General features: G+C 40.5%; 1 protein-coding gene across 1 annotated transcript in view; it reads right to left on the bottom strand.

Moving 5' to 3' along the window:
- Positions 1–17320, bottom strand: part of LOC149991045 (thymosin beta-15A) — a 40385-nt gene that overhangs the window by 21041 nt on the left and 2024 nt on the right. The gene's annotated exons all lie outside the window — the stretch shown is intronic.

Below are 17320 nucleotides of genomic sequence, written 5' to 3'. Positions count from 1 at the left end.
ATAAAAATATGAACATAAAGTTACAACAAACTCACAACTATCAACAACAGAATCTAAAATTTTTTTTAAATAAACTAAGCAAATAACCAGAATAGGAACAGAATCATAGATATGAGGATCATTTTGAAGGTTATCATCTGGGAGGGGGAAGCAGGATAAAAGGGAAGTGGTACAGGGGTTAAGAAGCATAATCAGTAGGTACAAAATAGACAGGGGGGTGTTAAGAATAGTACAAGAAAAGGTAAAGCCAAAGAACTTATATGCACGACTCATGGACATGAACTCAGGGGGGGCGATTTCTGGAGGGAAGGGGGTACTGGGCAGAGGGGAGCAAAGGGACAAGAAATTGGGACCACTATAACAGCATAATCGATAAAATATACTAAAAAAAGAAAAATCCTTTTGAATTGTTTGGGTATTATGGACAGCGTACACTGTGCTTGGGCAGTCTACTTGGTCCTTTATATCAGCTAACCCACAAATCATAATCCTTTGAGAGGAGGCCAGACTAACAGGCTGAGTTGGAATCTGTCCAGCAAACTTTGGCCCACACTCTTTTTTTGGGCCCCCACTAACCTAATGACTCCTTTGAGCTACAAGTGTCTTTGATGATTTTGCTAACCATGTCCTCTGGCAAAGGGAGACAGCCTACACCTGGAGGCATCCTTTGAAGTTTTGGACTCATTGCTTTTCTGATACAGCTACCAAGCACATCCCTTTTGAAAATCAGCTATTAGATTGCTATTGTGCTATTGTCAAAATTGAACACTTGCTCCAAGAAGGTCTTGTGACTCTCCAGCCTGATATTTCCATTTTAGGATGGATCAACGTAGACTTAATGACTCGTCGGCAGCCGTCCGTCTCGAGAGACGATGGTGTAGCTTCTTAAGAGTCTATCTGCACCGCCGAGAATGGCTGTGCAGTCCAACTCGGGAGTGACACGGTATCTGTCTCCTCCTGTGTTGAATCGACATCTTGCGATGACGCTGGAGTGTCCTCTCCAGTGAAGCTGAAGCTACAGAGCCTGGGCAGGGTGATATGGAGGGTCTGCTGTTGCCCATGCAGCAGACCCCCCCTCTCTTCGCAGCTGAAGGATCCAAGGGAAAGACGGAGTCAATACAGCTTGGCTTCAGGTGGGAAAACCCCAACCAGCTTCTGTTTTCAAACAAGAAAGGTGTATTCAAGAATGCAGCCAACCTGGCCCCAGCAACATCTTGTCTTTACATGAAAGAAAGGCTACTTTTTCTATGGGAGAAATTTACCCCCCCTATTTACCATTTAAATAAAATCCACTAGTTCAATGGAACCCTTGATTCATAGAGTTTCCTCTAAATGTCTCAACCTGGTTCACTAATACTTTGGCTAATCTGGAACCAAAGCTGTTAAACCTCAGCTCCAGCTGTACAGAACAGAAAGTAGATGTGATAACTTCACTCAGAGGACAGAACTCAAGGTCATTCTTATGATTCTTGCCAATACTTTTCTTAATGAACACTATTAGATGTTTACGTTACTAATGGCTGTTCAGTTGCCACTTGGAAAACTATAGATAACCAGTGAAAGACTTCCCTCCTTGGGGCTGCAGACTATAGGAACAAATTCTGGATACTGATCAAAGTGTCAAAGTCATTCATGTAGATGTCAAGTGAGGGCCCATGCTCTGATGAGCTTGACTGGAATCAAGATACTTCCCAAGACTTTACTGATCTGATTGCCACTCATGCTGCCTGAATCTGTCACTGTACTTCACATGGTGACACATCCACCATAACTGAGCACAAGGTAAGGGACTCTATATTTCTGATGCAAAGGTCACCACTGCATGTAAGACCTGTTACCCCTGCAAAAAGTTAACCTGGTTGTCTCATGGTGGAGTAGATCACATAGCGTAGGCCTCTGCCAGCTTCTAAGAGATCAGCTACATGCAACCTTTGGCCGTACCTCAAGATTATCAGTGATACCTCATCCCTACTGACACATTTTCACATTATGGTGTGGCTTCTCTAGCCCAATAAGCTGATTCCATCCACACTATTGTGGCCCATGATAAGAATCTTAGAATTCTATAGCATTTGCACTCTGACAATGGCTTACCCTATTTTTTAAAAAGAAAACCTCAACAATAAATAATTAATAGAATAGATCTATACCAGTAGATTATTTAGCCTTCAGAATACTGCAAAGATCTCTCCAAAATAAGGCTAAAATTGGTTACTCAAGAGAGTTTACTAGAGAGATAACTGATTTGTTATTTATATGCATCATGTGGACTTTTTTACCTATAATGGGAGATTTCCAATTTGAAAAGGTGGTACAAAATGTATCCCTGACCTTAGCTGGAGTGACCCATGATATCATCTTAGACCTGGAAGGCATTTAAATAAACACCAGCTCATTGGCCAGAGATGTTATAGAAAAATAGAATTGTCCTAGAATTTCTCCGTATGGGCAAGGTGTAGTCCATGCAACTGCTAATACATCCTACTGTACTTATATGAACACTTCAGGTTAAGTGGAAAGGTCAATACAAAAACTTAAGGAGAAAGATTCCTAGATTTTAATGGTTGATCTTGGTGGTTATGGGGTTTGTTTAGATGATTGAGTCTGAAATCCTGAGGGGCAAGGATAAGGTAGGTTGCCCTTATCCTTGGGCTTTGAGTCCTGTAAGTAACAATCTTAACCAAATATTATATGAAACAAATTAAACAGATTTGGTCACAGCCTCTTCTAGTCAGATTAGAGTGGCTGATCAAGATGGTGTAAAAATGAAGAGTAAATATTTTAGCATAACAATTCCCCATGAGTCTCAGGTTTCTGCATGTTTTTCAAGTAAGGCATCGACTGCCCTTTTGTTCCATATTATCTTTCCAAGGATATTTCTATAGTAAACAACCTAAGAAGGCAGAGATAGTTTTTCCCTCAGGAGGAAAGAGCAGGCATACTCTATTCTCTGGTACAATAAAGATTATATTTCACACTGGAGCCAAGCAAGGGCAGGCCCATTATAGAGTGTTCACGTTCTCTAAACTCAGGGTTCCTCTCCTGAAATGCAACCTGTAATCCTATAATCCTGTAATCCTCCAATCCTATCATCCATGCTGGTGTTATCTAGCTGTCTTTCGAATATGAGAGCTCTGGGAATCAGCACAAAAATGTTTATGCTTATATTCTGGTTACTGCCATAGCTTTGAATAAAAACTCTTCTTTTTTAAAATATTTTTTTTAATTTTTTCAACTACAGTTGAAACACAATATTACAGTAGTCCCTCTCTATATTACAGTTCACTTATCGCAGCCTCACTGTATTGCGGGATTTTTAAAAATATTATATTTAATTATTTATCCTGGATTTTTCGCTGTATCGTGGGATTTTGCATTACTATATACGTATGTTGTTAAAGTTATGTAGGTTTAAGGGTGTAGAATAAATGTAAGGTTCCTACTTTGCGGGGGAGTCTAGAACGTAGTACCCACAATAAGTGAGGAAATACTGTACTATATATCAGTTTCAGGTGTACAACCTAGTGATCAGACATTACACAACGTATTAAATGATCATTCCAATAATCCTGCACTCACTTGACACCATTCATAGTGGCCACATTATTAACTACATTCCCTGTGACTATTATGTAACTACCAATTTGCACTTCTTAATCCCTTCACCTTTTTTTATTCATTCCCCAAACTCCTTCCATCTGGCAACTGTCAAAATGTTCTCTGTATTTATGAGTCTATTTCTGTTCTGCCTGTTCATTTATTTTGTTTTGTAGATTTAATTTTTGATAGATATGTATTTATTGACATTTTATTATTTATATTTCTCAGCTTTCTTCTTCTTCCTCTTCTTCTTCTCCTTCTTCTTTCTTCTAGAAGGTCCTTCCTTTTTAACATTTTAGATAATACTGGTTTGGTGGTGATGAACTTCTTTAGCTTTTTATTGTCTGGAAAGCTCTTTATATGTCCTTCAATTATAAATGATAGCTTTGCTAGACAGAGTACTCTTGGTTGTAGATCCTTGCTTTTTATCACTTTGAATATTCCTTTCCATTCCCTTCTGGCCTGCAAATTTTCTGTTGAGAAGTCATCTGATAGTCTTATGGGAGCTCCCTTGTTGGTAAATAACTGCTTTTCTCTTGGTGGTTTTAAGATTCTCTCTTTGTCTTTAACCTTTGGCATTTTAATTATGATGTGTCTTGGTGTGGTCCTCTTTGGGTCTAACTTGTTTGGGATTCTCTGTGTTTCCTTGATTTGTATGTCTATTTCCTTCACCAAATTAGGGAAGTTTTCCTTCATTATTTTTTCACATTATCTTTCAATTCCTTGCTCTTCCTCTTCTTCTGGCACCCCTATGATTCAGATGTTGGCACGTTTCAAGTTGTCCCAGGGGGTCCTAAGTCTCTCCTCATTTTTTTCCAATTCTTGTTTCCTCCTTCTGTACTGACCGACTGCTTTTTTCTTCCTTATGTTCCAAATCATTGATTTAAACCCTGGTTTTCTTCCCTTCACCATTGTTTTTGTGTGGATTTTCCTTAATTTCATTTAACATAACCTTCAACTCTTCCTTTCTTTGTTTTCCATACTTAACCATATCTGTCAAGCCTGCGAACATCTTTAACACTGGTGTTTTGAACTCTACTTCTGGCAGGTTGGCTGTCTCCTCATTGCTTAGTTCTATCACTGGAACCTTGATCCATTCTCTCTTTTGGGCCATACTTCTCTGTCTCCTCATCTTGAAAGGCTCCCATGTTTGTTTGCCTCTGTGTCTTAGGTAGAGCTGTCACACCTGTTACATTGTAAGGGGTAGAGCCTTAGGTATTTGTCAGTACAGAATAGGCACAGACAGTTCTGCATTCACCTGTGATGGATACAGATTGGAGGGATACCTTGAGAGCAAGTGATCACAGCATCAGGCCAGACAGTACAGCCCAGGGTTTCAGTGCTGGGAAAATACATCCCCATAACTTCTGGCTATAAAAACTAGTGGGTGTTGGGACGGTAGGAGAAACTAGTCTATTTTCAGGGAACTTTGCTTAAAGGGCCCATACAGTCTTAAAATGTATGCAAACCTACCCGCTCTGGGATTCAACACCAGGGCAAGAACTGGTAGGGTGCCAGTTGCATATGGGGAGTGGGTGAAGTGATAGGAAATGGGGTGAGTGCTGGGAAAACCCTGAGAATCCAGGCAGTAGCATAGTGCCCTCTCTAAACCCTCCCCCCACACAGCCAAGAAGCAGTGAAATGAGTTTCCCCACCCTGGAGATTACTCTAAGGCTCCACCCCACACAATTTATAGGTGCCTTTTACAGGGAGTCAAAGCAGCTCTACCTAATACACAAAAAGAAACATAAGGAGGCTGCCAAATTGAGGAGACAACGAAATATGGCCCAAGTGAAAGAACAGAAGAAAACCCCCAGAAAAAGAACTAAACCAAAGGGAGATAGCTTACCTATCAGATGCAGAGTTCAAAACACTGGTGATCAGGATGCTTGAAGAATTCATTGGGTATGGCAACAGCATAAAGGAATAAATAAAGGTTACACTAAGTGAAATAAATAAAAACCCACAGAGAACCAACAGTGAAGGGAAAGAAGACAGGATTCAAATAAACAATTCGAAACGTAAGGAAGAAATAATTCTTCATCCAGAACAGAAAGAAAAAACAAGGATTCAAAAACATGATAGTATAAGAAGACTCTGGGAAAACTCCAAATATGCCAATATCTATATCATAGAGAAACCAGAAAGAGAAGAGGAAAATCAGGAAATTGAAAACTTACTTGAAAAAATCATGAAAGAGCCCTGGCTGGTGTGGCTCAGTGGATTGAGTGCCAGCATGCGAACCAAAGGGTGGGTTTGATACCCAGTCAGGGTACATACCTTGGTTGTGGGCTGGGTACCCAGTTGGAGGTGCATGAGAGGCAACCAAACATTGATGTTTTTCTCCTTGTCTTTCTCATTCCCTTCCCCTCTCTCTAAAAATAAATAAATAAAATATTTAAAAGAACAAAATAATAATAATAAAAGAAAACTTCCCTAATTTGGCAAAGAAAATAGACATACAAGTCCAGGAAGCACAGAGAGTCCCAGACAAGCTCGACCCAAAGAGGACTACACCAAGACACATGATAATTAAAATGCCAGTGGTAAAAGATAGAGAACCTTAAAAGTAGCAAGAGAAGTGCAGAGAGTTACCTACAAAGGAGTACTCATAAGACTATCAGCTGACTTCGCAAATGAAATTTTGCAAGCAAGAAGGGACTAGCAAAAAGTATTCAAAATGATTAAAAGTAAGGACCTACAACCTAGATTACGCTAACCAGCAAAGCTATCATTTAGAATAGAAAGACAGATAAAGTGCTTCCCAGACAAGATAAAGCTGAAGGAGTTCATCGTCACCAACACATTAGTGCATGAAATGTTAAAATGACTTATTTAAGAGAAAGAAGATAAAAACTATGAACATTAAAAAGGCAACAAATTCATAACTATCAACAACTGAACCTTAAAAAAACTAAGCAAACAACCAGAACACGAACAGAATCATATATGTAGAGAACATTTGGAAGGTTATCAGCTGGGAGTAAGAAGAGGGAGAATTGGGAAAAGGGTACAGGGATTAAAAAGCATAATGGGTTGGTACAAAATAGACAGGAGGATGTTGAGAATCATATAGGAAACAGAGAAGCCAAAGAACTTACATGCATGACCCATGGGCATGCACTAAGGGGGTCATTTCTGGAGGGAAGGGGAGTACCAGGTAGAGGGGCAAAGGGTGAAAAATTGGGACAATTGTAACAGCATAATGAATAAAATATATTTTAAAACATCACACAAGGCAGGCCAAGATTGAAAAAAAATTACAGTTGACAGTATAATTTTATATTATTTTCAGGTGTGCAGCATAGTGATCAGACAAATATATAATTAATGAAGCAATCCCCTCAATAATTCTAGGACCCACCTGGCACCAAGTATAGATACTACATTATTATTGACTGTATTTCTTATGTTGTATTTTACACCCCTGTGACTATTGTGTAAAAACCAATTTGTACTTCTTTATCCCTTCACCTTTTCACCCAGTCTTTAACCCCCCTCCCAACTCTCATTTGCTCTCTGTATCTATGAGTTTGTTTCTGTTTTGATGGTTTATGTTCTTTAGAGTCCTCATATAAGTTAAATCATAATGTATTTATCTTTCTCTGACTGGCTTATTTCATTTACCACAATACCCTCTAGGTCAGTGGTTCTCAACCTTCCTAATGCTGTGACCCTTTAATACAGTTCCTCATGTTGTGGTGACCCTCAACCATAAAATTATTTTTGTTGTTACTTCATAACTGTAATTTTGCTACTGTTATGAACCGTAATGTAAATGTCTGATATGCAGGATGTATTTTCATTGTTACAAATTGAACATAATTAAAGTGTAATGACTAATCACAAAAACAATATGTAATTATGTATGTGTTTTCTGATGGTCTTAGAAGACCCCTGTGAAAGGGTCATTTGACCCCCAAAGGGGTCACAACCCACAGGTTGAGAACCACTGCTCTAGGTCCACCCATGTTGTCACAATGGTAAAATTTCATTCTTTTTTATGGTTGAGCAATAATCAAGTGTCTATATGTACCACTTCTTTATCCATTCCTCTCTCATTTTTTTTTTTTAATTTTTTTATTTTGGTTTTTCAATTACAGTTGTCCCCTTTTCCCCCAATTTCTCTCCCCCACCCAACCCACCCCCTCTCCCACAATCATATCCCTCCCCGTTGTCCATGTCCATGAGTCTTTCATGCAGGCTCTTTAATTAAACCCTTCCCTTACTTATCCCCCTTCTCTCCCTCTCCCCTCCCCCCTATTGACTGCTATTCTGCTCTTTGTTCTATTTAGTTCCTTTGTTTGTGTTGTTCTTTAGTTTCCTGTATTAGGTGATATCATATGGTATATTTCTTTCTTTGCCTGGCTTATTTCACTAAGCATAATTCTCTCTAGTTCCATCCATGTTGTTGCAAATGGCAGGAGTTCCTTCTTTCTTTCTGCTACATAGTATTCCATTGTGTAAATGTACCACAGTTTTTTGATCCACTCATCTACAGATGGGCACTTAGGCTGTTTCCAGCACTTAGCTATTGTAAACAGTGCTGCAATGAACATAGGGGTGCATAAGTTCTTTTGAATTGGGGTTTCAAGATTCTTCGGGTATAATCCTAGTAGTGGAGTCATTGGTTCAAAAGGCAGTTCCATTTTTAATCTTTTGAGGTAATTCCATACTGTTCTCCATAGTGGCTGCACCAGTCTGCATTCCCACCAACAGTGCAGTAGGGTTACCGTTTCTCCACATCCTCGCCAGCACTTGTTGCTTGTTGATTTGTTGATGATGGCCATTCTGACTGGTGTAAAATGGTATCTCATTGTGGTTTTTATTTGCATCTCCCTAATGGCTAATGATGTTGAGCATTTTTTCATGTGTCTATGGACCTTCTGTATGTCCTCTTCGGAGAAGTGTTTGTTCAGGTCCCTTGCCCATTTTTTAATTGGGTTGTTTGTTTTCTTGATGTTGAGTCGTGTCAGCTCTTTATATATTTTGGAAATCAGTCCCCTGTCTGTGATGTCATTGGCAAATATGTTTTCCCATATGGTTGGTTTCCTTTTCATCTTGCTGATGTTTTCTTTTGCTGAGCAGAAACTCTTCAGTTTGATGTAATCCCATTTATTTATTTTTTCCTTTATTTCTCTTGCTTTAGGAGATGTATCCGTGAAGAGATTGTTACGTGAGATATCTGATATTTTCTTGCCTATGTTTTCCTCTAGGACTTTTATGGTGTCACGGCTTACATTTAAGTCTTTGATCCATCTTGAGTTTATTCTCATGTGTGGTGTAAGTTGGTGGTCTAGTTTCATTTTTTTGCAGGTCCCTATCCAGTTCTCCCAGCACCATTTGTTAAAGAGGCTCTTCTCACTCCATTTTATGTTCCTTCCTCCTTTATCAAAGATTAGTTGACCATAGAGGCCTGGGTTTATTTCTGGACTCTCTATTCTGTTCCACTGATCTATATGTCTGTTCTTATGCCAGTACCATACTGTTTTGATTACAGTGGCTTTGTAGTATTGTTTGATATCTGGTGTTGTGATTCCTCCTGCTGTGTTCTTCTGTCTCAAGATTGCTTTTGCTATTTGGGGTCTTTTTTGGTTCCATATGAATTTATGGAGTATTTGTTCTAGGTCTGTGAAATATGTCATTGGTATTTTAATAGGGATTGCATTGAATTTGTAAATTGCTTTGGGTAGTATGGCCATTTTGATGATGTTGATTCTTCCCATCCAAGAACATGGTATTTGCTCCCATTTATTTGTTTCTTCCTTAATTTCTTTCTTCAATGTTATGTAATTTTCAGAGTACAGGTCTTTTATCTCTTTGGTTAAGTTTACTCCTAGGTACTTTATTTTTCTTGTTGCTATAGTAAATGGTATTTTCTTTTTTGTCTCTGTCTCTGCTATTTTATTGTTGGTGTACAGAAATGCCTTAGATTTCTGTATATTTATTTTGTACCCTGCGATTTTGCCAAATTCACTTATTATATTGAGTAGTCTTTTAGTGGAGTTTATAGGATTTTCTAGGTATACTATCATGTCATCTGCATATAATGAAAGTTTCACTTCCTCTTTCCCATTTTGGATGCCTTTTATTTCTTTTTCTTGTCTGATTGCTGTGGCTAGGGCTTCCAACACTATGTTGAAAAGGAGTGGAGAGAGTGGACAGCCTTGTCTAGTTCCTGAGTTCAGGGGGAATGCTTTCAGTTTTTGTCCATTGAGTATGATGTTGGCCTCAGGCTTCTCATATATAGCCTTAATTATGTTAAGATATGCTCCCTTTATTCCCATTTTGTTGAGTGTTTTCATCATAAATGGGTGTTGTACTTTATCAAATGCTTTTTCTGCATCTATTGATATGATCATGTGATTTTTGTCTTTCATTCTGTTTAGGTGATGTATTATATTTATTGATTTGCGAATATTAAACCATCCTTGCATCCCTGGAATGAAGCCCACTTGATCATGATGTATGATCTTTTTGATGTATTGCTGGATCCTGTTTGCCAATATTTTATTGAGGATTTTAGCATCGATGTTCATCAGTGATATTGGCCTGTAGTTTTCTTTCTTTGTTGTGTCTTGACCTGATTTGGGGATTAGGATAATACTGGCTTCATAGAAAGAGTTTGGGATTTTCCCCTCTTCTTGGATTTTTTGGAACAGTTTGAGGAGGATAGGAGTTAGTTCTTCCCTGAGAGTTTTGTAGAATTCGCCTGTGAAGCCATCCGGTCCAGGGCTTTTGTGTGCTGGGAGATTTTGGATTACTGTTTCAATTTCCTTTTTTGTTATTGGTTTGTTGAGACTTTCCACTTCTTCTTGATTTAGTTTTGGGAGGTTGTATGTTTCTAGAAATTTGTCCATTTCTTCTAGATTGTCAAATTTCTTGTCATACAGTTGTCTGAAGTAATTTCTAACTATCATTTGTATTTCTGAGGTATCAGTCGTGATTTCTCCTCTTTCATTTCTGATTTTGTTTATTTGTGTCTTCTCTCTTTTTTTCTTGATTAGACTGGCTAGAGGCTTGTCGATTTTGTTGATTTTTTCGAAGAACCAGCTCCTAGTTTTGTTGATCTTTTGGATTGTTTGTTTAGTCTCTATGTCATTTAGTTCTGCTCTGATCTTGATGATTTCATTCCTTCTTCTTGCCCTAGGCTTTATTTGTTGTCGTTGTTCTAGTTCTTGTAGCATTGTGGTTAGGTTTTTTATTTGAGATTCTTCTAGCCTTTTCAGATATGCCTGTATTGCTATAAACTTCCTTCTCAGGACTGCTTTTGCTGTGTCCCACAGGTTTTGGGTTGTTGTGTGCTCATTATCATTAGTTTCTAGAAATTTCTTGATTTCTTCTTTGATGTCATTGTTAACCCATTCATTATTTAATAGCATGTTATTCAATCTCCATGAGTTTGGGTGTCTTTGATTTTTTTCTCTGAGGTTGATTTCTAGTTTCAGGGCATTGTGATCTGAAAAGATGCTTGATATGATTTCAATTTTCTTGAATTTGTTGAGGCTTGTTTTGTGACCTATCATGTGGTCTATCTTTGAAAATGTCCCATGTGCACTTGAAAAGAATGTATATTTTGCTTCTTTGGGGTGAAAAGTTCTATATATATATCAGTTAGATCCATGTGGTTTAGTGTGTTGTTCAATGCCTGTATATCCTTGGTGTTTCTTTGCTTTGATGATCTGTCTATTGTTGATAATGGAGTGTTGAAGTCCCCTACTATGAGCGTGTTGTTGTTGATATCCTTTTTGTGGTCTTCTAGTATTTGCTTTATGTATTTCGGTGCTTCTATGTTGGGTGCATATATGTTTATCAAAGTCATATCTTCTTGATGGATTGTTCCTTTAAGTATTATGAAGTGTCCTTCTTTGTCTCTTTTTATTGTCCTTGCTTTGAAATCCATTTTGTCTGATATGAGAACTGCTACCCCAGCTTTTTTTTCCGGTCCGTTTGCTTGGAATATTTTTTTATATCCCTTTACTTTCAGTCTGTGTAAATCTTTTGTTTTGAGGTGTGTTTCTTGTAGACAGCAAATATGTGGATCCTGTTTTCTTATCCATTCCGTTACCCTATGTCTTTTAATTGGAGCATTTAATCCATTTACATTTAAGGTTATTATTGACGTGTATTTTTTCATTTCCCTTTGTACCTCTGTTCCTCTCCTCTCTTGGTTTTTCTTCTTTTTTTCTTAGAACAGTCCCTTTAGCATCTCTTGCAATGCTGGTTTGGTGGAGATGTATTCTTTCAGTCTTCCTTTGTCTGAGAAACTCCTTATTTCACCTTCTATTTTGAATGAGAGCCTTGCTGGTTAGAGTATTCTTGGTTGTAGGCCTTTGTTTTTCATTGCTTGAAATATTTTTGACCATTCCCTTCTGGCTTGTAATGTTTCTGTTGAGAAATCAGTTGATAGCCTTATCGGAGTTCCCTTGTATGTTATTTGCTGCTTTTCTCTTGCTGCTTTTAGGATTCTCTCTTTGTCTTGGAATGTTGCCATTTTAACTATGATGTGCCTTGGAGTGGGTTTTTGGGGGTTCCTCTTGATTGGAACTCTCAGTGCTTCTTGGACTTGCATAGCTTTTCCTCTCATCAGGTTCGGAAAATTTTCTGTCACTATTTCTCCTATCAGATTTTCAATTCCATGTTCCTTTTCTTCTCCCTCTCGTATTCCGATGATCCTTAAATTATTTTTCCTAATGCTATCCTGTAATTCCCTTACATCTTGTTCATATTTTTTCAATCGTTTTTCATTTTGCTGTATTGTCTGGGAGTTTTTCTCTACATTATCTTCTAACTCACTAATCCGATCCTCTGCTTCGTTAAGTCTGCTTTTGACTGATTCTACTGTGTTTTTCAGTTCAGAGATTGTATTCTTAAGTTCTTCCTGGTTCCTGTTAACAATTTCTATGTCTTTTTTTATGCTGGTGTAGTTCTCTGCCAGTTCCCTGTAATTTTCTTGGAGCTGCTGGTAACTTCCTTGAAGGTTGTCATAGTTGATTTTAAGGATGTCGAGTATATTGAGCTTCTTTACCACCATTGTTTTGAATTCCATGTCTGACATTTGGACTATGTCTATTTCGTCTATCTCTCTTTCTGAGGATTCCTCTTTTCTTTTCATTGAGGGGTTATTTTTGCGTCTTACCATGTTGGATTCTTTTTGTTTTTATTTATTTATTTATTTATTTATTTATTTATTTATTTGGGGGGGGGTAGTCTGCTTTGACTTCCCTCCTTTGTGGTGTAATATTCTTTATCGAAGGTCTGGGAGTTTCAGTGGTGCAGTCTCTTTGATATCCTGAGCCTGATGGTCTTGAGTTACCCTTTATGTCGTTTGTTTATGCTGTTCGGTTATATTTCAGATGTTCTTTGATAGGATCTTCCTTCTGGCTACTTGGTTGAGAATCACTCTATCTGCTTTGTCTCGAGTTCTTTTGTGGATATGCTGTTAAAGACATGAACACACAGCCCAGGCAGGAGACCCACACCCTCAGAAAGTATCCCCCACTCTATCCTGCTATCGTTAGCCAACTAGCCCGTATTAATATAAATGTAAAGAGATTTGAGCTTTAATACTATAAGAAGAATAGATAAGAGTTGTTTTGGGGGAGGAAAAATATAATTTTTGATAGAGGGGGTGATAGATTAATAATAGTTGAGACTGTGCAAGCCAGTTAGTAATATTTACATTGTATGTTAATAAAAATAGAAGAAAAGGATAGAAAAATACATAGTATAGTAAGAAAGTGGGATTGTATTGTATTTGGGTTTATATAGTAATTATATTATATTATTTAGAGTGATAAGGGGGCTAAGCTAGACACACAAATGAATAAACCACGATTAAAGAGAAAGGATGAGAAGGAGAGGTTATATGTAACACGTTAGAGATAAAGTTTGTTATTATTGGAAGAGGTGAAGGAAAAACACCCCCCCCAAAAAATCCCCAAGAAAATAGAAGAAAGAAGAGAGAAAGAGAAGAAAATAAAAAATTTACCACAAACCCCCCCCTAAAAAAAACCCCAAAAGGGAATAAAGAAAGGAACAAAGAAAGATAGAAAAGAAAGAATAAAGAAGAAAGAAAGAAAAAAGAGAGAAAAAAAATTAAAAAAAAAATATATATATATACATATACCCCCCCAAAACCCGCCAAAAAAAACCCCAGGAAAAGAATAAAGAAAGAAGGAAAGAAAAGAAATAATTAAGAAGAAAGAAAGAACAAGGGAGAAAAAATTTGGGAGAAAAAATTTGGAAAAAAAAATCGATATTTTTACTCCGTTTTAGCCTTGGTGTGTTGCCTTCTTTTTCTGGGTCCGCAGCTGGTCTAGTGTGGCAGGTCAGAGGTTCTTGTTTTTTGCAGGACTGGTGTGCGCCCCCGGTTGCCGCTATGGTGCGCGCCCCCGGTTGCCGCTATGGTGCGCGCCCGCGGTTGCCGGCACGGCGCGCTCCCTTGCTGCTTGCTGAAGCCAGTTGAGGTGCCCTTGCGCGCAAGACCCTGCGCTCTCGGGCGGCCCGAGAGTTTGCCCCGCGGTTGGAGCCCACTGCTGCCGGGCCGCGGCGGTTCCCAGTTCGCGCCGAGGTGTCCCTTCCCGCGCAGGTGGCCCGAGCTCTTTCCCCGGGATTTGCTCCTGCTTTCGCTGGGCCGCGGCGTTTCCCCGTTCGCGCAGAGGTGCCCCTGCCCGCGCGGGCGGCCCGAGCGCTTTCCCCGGGATCGCTCCTGCTTTCACTGGGCCGTGGCGGTTCCCCGTTCGCGCCGAGGTGTCCCTCCCCGCGCGGGCGGCCCGAGCGCTTTCCCCGGGATTGGCTCCTGCTTTCGCTGGGCCGCAGTGGTTCCGCGTTTGTGCCGAGGTGTCCCTGCCCGCGCGGGCGGCCCGAGAGCTTTCCCCGGGATTGGCGCCCACTGACCCCGGGCTGAGGTGCTTTCGCGCTCGCGCGCCGCCCTGTGCCCTCAGTCCCGCTGAGCCGAGCTCCGGGAGTTGGTCTCTCGCCTCTTAGGGCAGGGCCAGGGACACTTGTTCTCAGTGGAATCGAGCAGCCATGGGTCGCCGCCTCCCGCTGTTCCCGTGCTGCAGTTGCCCGCCTTCCCTCACCCGTCTGGGCGGGCACAAACAGAGCCTGCGCTAGTGGTCTGCTTTCCGGCCTGGGGCCCTGCGCCCACGGGAGCTGTCTAGGGGTATCTGTGCACAGTCCTCTGCGTGTTCAGTGGGCCCTCCCTGTGCCCATTGGGGCACTGATCTTATGTCCGTTGGGGAGTGTCCGAGGGACGCCTGGACTCACGGCCCCGCGCACCTGGGCCAGTGAATGAGAGCACTTCCCTATGTGCGCCCCCGCGACCCAATGGTAGGGTTGAGGAGTGGAGGAGCGGGCCTCTGCGCCTGGGCTCCTCCAGAATGGCCTACCACCCCCAAACTTTCCTCCCGTCTCCACCGTCCACTAGAGAAAAATATAAAGGAGAATTATGTTCTCACTTGCCCGGCAGCACGCTGTCTCCTGTCCTTCAGCGCCAATGCCACTTGGTCGAGTCTGGTCTCTGCCAGCGGGCAGAGATCCGCTCTCCGCCTGACTCCTCTCTGGGGTAGCCTGTGGTCGCCAAAAATCCTTTGTGTGCTTCCCGCCACAGCTCGGGCAGCCGCCCCAGTCAGGAATCCCGTTTCGTCCCCTTTTTCTCCGCTATCCTCACTAAACAGGTTGTTCCCAGATGGATTTTCTCTAATCCAGCAGTGCCTTGGCTCAACTCCCGCCAATGTCCAGCTGCTCACTGAGATGTTCTGTCTGCAATTAGACCAAACTGCAGACGGGTCTCCGGAACCTAAAACCGCAACCTCTCCTCACTCCTCCGCCATCTTACTATCCATTCCTCTCTTGATGGGCACTTGGATTGCTTCCATATCCTGACTATGTTAAATAACTCTGCAATGAACATAGGGGTGCATATATCTTTCTAAAGTAGTTTTGGATTTCTTCAGATACATACCCAGAAGTGGAATTGCTGGGTCATATAGTAGTTCTATTTTTTAAAAATTTTGAGGAACCTCCATACCCTTTTCTACAGTGGTTACACCAATTTGCAATCAGTGTGGCATTTGTGTGTATGTTGTTGTTGTTGTTGTTTTCTCAGCACCCTAAATCCCAATCCCTGCTAATAGTAGATTTATTGTGGGAAAAAGTCTTTTTCAGGTTAAACAGGCAAGTCAATACAGTGACTGGAAATGTTGCTCTATGTTATATATTTAAGAAATGCTAAGTAAAACTACTCTAGGTAAGCAATTGCTTTCCCCACCTCCTATCTATATAGAGTACTTACTTAGCAGCTACATGTCTTTCACCTACCACCATGTACCTCTCATCTGCTCTGACCCAGTTTAACACTAACACTGCTTAGGATGGAACCACTGTTAATGAAAAGAGTGGTTACCAGATGCAACTGAACAATGGGAGTTTTATCCAACATCAGCTCACAAGGTAATGTTTATTCTTTTTTTAAGTCATTTGAAATGAGCCTTATTTTTGTGCTGGATTAGTGTGCAAATGCAGAGGCTGATGATTCTATCATGGATATACAGTACCTTTCTCAAATTTGCAAATGGCAATGTTGAAAGGAGAGCAAATAATTGGATGATGGAGCCAAGGTGCAAAGGGATCTCTCCATGAGCAAACTTGAGCACATCAGTAACCAGATGGTTTCCCATGCACACAATTTGAATCCAAAGGATCTGGAAGGTGTCATCAGGAGAAGACTCAGAAGTATGGAGGCAGACACACAACAGCTGACTTCAAATACTGCAACAGGGATTAGGCTGTGCAGGTCTCCAGCACACAGCATTGGATTATTGATTGAAGGTATAGGGGTGCAGGCCTGGCCATAGGGTAGTTAGCCTGTTATAGCAAGGGGCTGAATGACTCTTGGATAATTGTTTCAGATAAGATGTAAGGTATTGGTGACTAACATGGTTACTTCCACATCTCCAATCTTTGGCTACGCTAAACCCTGTGATTGTGTCACCTCATTGACATTTGATCAGTTGACCCACGTACTGGAAGTTTATGCTATTGGAGAGAAAAGAGCTTCCATTTCCTATAAACCCAGTGATTGTTTAAGGATGTCAGCCCTTAGAGGTGGGCGTTAAGATAATACTTGAGATTGCAAATAGATACGAACAACACAATCACTTTCTGTAGGAAAAGATATGAATATTAATAGACCAGCCTGGATGGTTATACATGCAAATGTTAACATGTCTAATTGGTGGGATCATAGGTGATTGGTTCTTAAATTTCAAGTGATGAAAGTATTGCTTAGGGCAGGGATTGGCACTCATCTATTTATATGTATTCCTTATTGTATTAGCCGGCTCCAGTTGCATAATAAAATACCATAGACTAGATAGCTTAAACGACAGTAATTTATTTTCTCACAGTTCCGGAGGATAGACGTTCCAGACTGAGGATCAGGCAGGGTTGGTTTATGGTGAGAACTATCTTCCTGGCTTGCAAGTCACCGGTTCTTGTATCTTCCCATGGTGTCAGAAAGGGCATGGGGAGATACCTCTGGTGTCTCTTTCTCTTAAGGACAGAGTCCTATCAGATTAGGGCCCCACCCTTATGACCTCAATTAACCTTAATTACCCTATCTACAGATCCAGTCACATTGGGAGGTAGAGTTTCAACATATGAATCTTTTGGTGTGTGGTGGGGGCTGAGGAGAGACGATTCAGTCCATAGCATT

The sequence above is a fragment of the Furipterus horrens genome, unplaced genomic scaffold, assembly GCF_987537825.1.
Source record: "Furipterus horrens unplaced genomic scaffold, mFurHor1.1.pri manual_scaffold_17, whole genome shotgun sequence".
NCBI lineage: Eukaryota > Metazoa > Chordata > Mammalia > Chiroptera > Furipteridae > Furipterus > Furipterus horrens.
The sequence above is the reverse complement of the archived record's forward strand: the minus strand, read 5'-3'. Positions and strand labels throughout refer to the sequence as shown.